Source organism: Clytia hemisphaerica, unplaced genomic scaffold (genome assembly GCF_902728285.1).
Source record: "Clytia hemisphaerica strain Z4C2 unplaced genomic scaffold, Clytia hemisphaerica genome assembly, whole genome shotgun sequence".
Classification (NCBI taxonomy): Eukaryota; Metazoa; Cnidaria; class Hydrozoa; order Leptothecata; family Clytiidae; genus Clytia; species Clytia hemisphaerica.
In genome coordinates, this window is record NW_027103884.1 from 2,717 (window position 1) to 7,606 (window position 4,890).

The 4,890-nt window shown below is 33.4% G+C and overlaps 1 long non-coding RNA gene across 1 annotated transcript; it reads right to left on the reverse strand.

Annotated features, from left to right (window-relative positions):
- Window positions 1-1,223: 1,223 nt before the first annotated feature.
- Window positions 1,224-3,599, reverse strand: LOC136808505 (uncharacterized). The gene is made up of 2 exons (XR_010846897.1): window positions 3,455-3,599; window positions 1,224-2,969 (listed from the first exon to the last, which is right to left on the reverse strand). It is a non-coding gene; the product is annotated as an uncharacterized lncRNA (long non-coding RNA).
- Window positions 3,600-4,890: the final 1,291 nt, after the last annotated feature.

Genomic DNA, 4,890 nt, shown 5'->3' on the forward strand with positions numbered 1-4,890 from the left:
TGACTAAACTGATTTATTACTGAGCTGGTTGAAAAGAAGTGTAATTTACAGAACAAAGCTTTCCTAAAAAAAGAAACTTTCGCACGGGGTCTGTGTTTTTTTGCACAGATAATCATTGGAGCGATAATGCTCTTTTTTGTTAACCACGAAAACTTTTCATCTTACAGGGTGGAAAAGCTAATCTGATTCTGCATATCTTACGAAAGGAGATCATTCATTAATTACTAATTACTAGTACAAAAACATGCAAATAGTTTTACAAATTGAAAATACCTGTGCAAATTGATTAGTATTAAAGGGAACGTTACTTGTGCTTTCGAATGCCTAGACTTAAAAGTAACAAGAGGGAAAATTCGGGCAGAAACAATTCAATATAAAAATTCCCCTGTGTAAAATACCTCAGTAATTCTACCGATTTTACAAAGGTTCCTGAGACAATAATGACTCGAACGTTTCAGATAGTGTACGAAACACGTAAACCGTGAGAAACGAGAGGATTTCGCAAATTTCCATAGGGTAAAACCAATAGTATGTTTTAAAGAAAATCTGCTTCATTTCATAAATATGAACAAACAAGGGGTGACTAAATGAATAAGCTTCGAGTCATTTTTGGCCCATGCCTTGCTCTTTGTTTCGATTTATTATGACGTCAATGTAACAAGACTCTTTAAAGATTAGTGGTTTAAATTACATCTCCAAACATAACGGTTTTATCAGGCATGCTTATAACAAGACATTTTATTTATAAGCACATCCATCAGCGATAGTTATTACCTTTAGAAAGTTCCAGGTCGTTGTTTAATTAATTCTATCAAATGTTTCGGCAATCAACATAAGATTCTTAGTTTCCCTGCGATGCCTTGGCTTTAAGATATTCTAGAGAATATGTTCTTAGCTCTAATTAGTGTGCTAATTATTGTATAAGAGCAAACATATTAATACCCCGATATAGATTTGTCAATAAAACGTGTTTTTATGAGAAAATGATTATCATCTATCTTGTCGCATAAATTATGCGATCACTTTGACACATAATTTATTCAGTATTACGAGCTTTCAATTTAAGGGAAAATTGAAATAGTCAATTGTTTGTCATTTTTATACATTGCAGTTTTAAATAAATCCAAGTTGAACTATAATTAACCGATACATTCGAATGGAGGCAGGCAGTATTAACGATATCACGCAAACGAAAGCTGTAAACTATACACTACTTAAATCAATTTGAATGTCAATCCTCGTAAAATATATCTTTCATCAGCTTAAAAATATTTCAAAATATGTACAATTTTTCAGGCATATTTACAATTCGATAAAATATTAAAACTTTTTGTAGCAAACCTTATTACCAAAATATATCAACAATCTTACGTATTTAACATATAAACCATAAAAATAATTTTTGTCAAAAATCTTAAATTCATAAAGTTAAGAATTTATTTTATTTAGAAGCAGTAACTGTTCCAGTTTGTTAAATCTTGACCGCTCTCTCTCCCAGTATGATTTCTTCGGGGGGGGGGGGGGGGTGAATACTGGGTTAAAACTCGATTGGGTTTCATATTCCCATATTTTTTATAGCTGGGGATTGTTTTCAATTCAAAATATTCGGTAGGGATGGACCAAGAATTTATTATACACTGGATATACAAGTAACAGATTTTTGCCGATTTCTCGTGTACTAGCTATGTCCGCAGTAATGATATTATTGTTCACTCTCCTTCCCTCATTAAATGATTTTTCGAAGCATTTTTATTGCATTTCTTATCAAAAATCACTCATCCAATTCCCAAAAGAGACTTAAAACTTTCCTGTGAGAGTCAGATTCTTCCACTTAATTGCTAATCATAAGTCGTTATGACGTTTCAAGCTGTGAGAAAGATGCAAAAGACGTGTTGTGTATAAGAAATTGAATGTTGACACCGGAAATTTTCAAACTTTAACCTAAAAAAAACCACCTTGCCACCACGTGCCTCCAAAGGATTTTCATACCACAGTGGAACCAAGACACTCAAGTCTTTTGTATATTAATTTCAGCTGTTCTGGGGACAGTCTTGGAAAGATATTTCCAATTGAAAATTTTGTGTCATTATAAGCATTTTGTCTGAATTTCTTGTCTAATGATGTTTTTCTCACATTAGATTTAACAAATGTATCCAGCTCGAAATGCTAGCCTTACTTTCAAACTTTTTTTTCTGTAAATGTACAAAAAGAAAGAGCTAGAGAACCTTTTAAAAATAAGACTGATAAACATTTTCAAAAATCAGACATCTTCGAGCCGCCATGACAGTTGTCCTTTGCGGACAAAGCTAGAACATCCATTGTTTTCTGAAACAATGAAAATACAATGAGCGCTCTCCATCGTTTTATGAGTCGTTTATCCAGTGTATAATAAATCTTTGGATGGACAAACTGCACAATATTTTGAAGCGAAGAATTCCTTAGTTGATTATTTTTAGCGCGGACAAAATAGGAGCACTGAGAGCGATATTTTGGCCAATTTTACCGGTGAAAGGGTCTGTTAGAAGGAATGTATTTAAAAATTGTAGTTCTTTTATTTCAACGCGAAGTGTTGCAGGAGAATGGTACTGATAATGTAATGATCCAATTTTTCATTTTTTGCTACTACAGAATTACTTTGTCGAGAACAAAAAAAACCACATTAGCTGTGGTACTTGTGTACGGAAATCAAGATTAATTAACAAATAAGTGTTTATTGATGTAATAATTTGATGTGATTAACTAATATGAAGGTGTTTTTACTCATCGATCTGACACAGTGCTGCAACGCCGTTCAAAATCAATGCATCAGGATGGTGATCAGGATCGCTCGGTAAGACCAACGAGGCTACGAAATTTGTGAAATTACAAACCAATGAATCGTATCGTTTAGATGTTTGATACAAAGGGCACAGATATTGATTGGTTGGTTCATCTTCTTCAGCATTGTATGGAGTTGGCGCATTTTCACCCTGTCATAAGCGAGACAAATAATATACCATAACATATTGTAATGAGAAGTCATTAAGGAGCGTGGAAGTAACAAACAGTAAGCAAAACATTAAGCATTGTGAAAATAAAACTTGTAAACAAAATACAATCGAAACCGCATGATTCCTTGTTATGGTACACATTTTTTTTTATAAGAACATCCAAAATTTTTGAAGCTTTGGAATGTACTTAACTTTTTGAGTTTCTTCGCCATTTTTGCCTATTTTCCTAAGAAATTTGGTATTTTAGAGTCCGCAAAGCCTTAAAATGTTCTTATATAGTTTGTTCTTATAGAAAAAAAGTGTATGCATTATGAAATCAACCAGCCTTGAAAGAACACGCCCTACTTTAATGCAGAATACAGGTCAAATGACTTTAATCTAACAAATGATTGATTGACACTAGAAAAGTGATAATCAGTGTTCGTCCTATTTGGAAAAAACCGCAATATAATAGTTTCACTTACCGCGCATGGTATGAAATGAATTTCTGGTAGACTTTTGAGGTTTCGTGCCTGCGGTACATTTTGTTATAAAACGGTTCTTGTTATCCCATTTTGCACCGTCCAGGAAAAGTCCGAAAACAGAAATTCCCGATTCCAAATGATTGCTCGCCTGTTGTATTAAAAAGAAAGGAAATGTGAATAAAATGACATAAACATATTAATCAACTTCATCAATTGAGCAAAATACCCCAATTGGGAGATAATCCTTCTTCAAACTACGGAAATACAAAAGAGAATCTTTCCTAAGGTCTTTTAGATCCTTTCAGTCAAGACTTGCTAAGTAATTTATAATACCACAGGGTCTTAGTTTTGAGCTCCCCATTATTCGCTATTTTCATATTTCTATGACTGTTGGAACGTTTCCCCATAGTATAAGAAAGCCGCGGCTGGAATGATAACATCTGAATTTCTGTTATTCTATCTCTGTCGTATTTGATGACTATTTGTTGATCAAGAAATCAGTAATGTAGCATCTTTAATAGTAAATTTTATTGGTTTGTCGTTAATACTTACTTCTCAGTGCGTTTTAGACATTAATGATATGCTCTTGATAATACACTTGCATTATAAAATCATTGTAAAGGAAAAATCAACACTAAGAAATTGAAACAAGCACAAAATGGCTTGGCTGAAAGAACTCAAAAATTAATGAGGTGCCTTGAAATGCCTTCGCAATATTTCAGTGAAATCTTTTTAGAAATTAATGAAAAAGTACATCAAGATAACACTGTGAAAATATCAAGCCAGCACCTTCAAAATTTATCATTTAAACTGACAGGAAAGTTGTCATCTTGGATATAGTTCTTATAATTTCAATTTTAGCGAAACACTTGTTCCGAAAATCCCTAAAATATGTCCAAAATTATTTCAAATGTTCTATTGGGTACAAATTCAAAGATATCTAGCAGCAAAAAAACTTTTTGTGAAGGAAAATAAGAGAAAAATTTCAAAAACTAACTACCAATAATAAACTGACAATCTTGATGTTCTTATAAAGCTCGGAGACAGAGATGGAACAGCAATTAACTGAAAAGACAATGCGGTACATATTCCAGCCGCGGCTTTCTTATACTATGGTTTCCCAATGCCTTTGCTTCGTCTCCTATCAGCACGTGTTCTGATAAAGGTATATTATCCAACTGTATACCTATATTTACTTGATATGTTTCATTATAAATCACCAGCGTAGACACCGTAGCGTAGTCCCTTGTCTAGTAGTAGGGGGAAATTTGTTCGTTTTTTTGCGGTCGCTCGATTTTTTTAGTCAAAGCACTTGTTATACATTTTTGGAAAGCTAAGGGGTAGGGGAATCAAAATAACTTGGGTGCCAATTTTTTTTCGGACACTTTGGTGTGATTTTCGGACAAATACGACGGTCTCAGGCAAAAATCATAGGG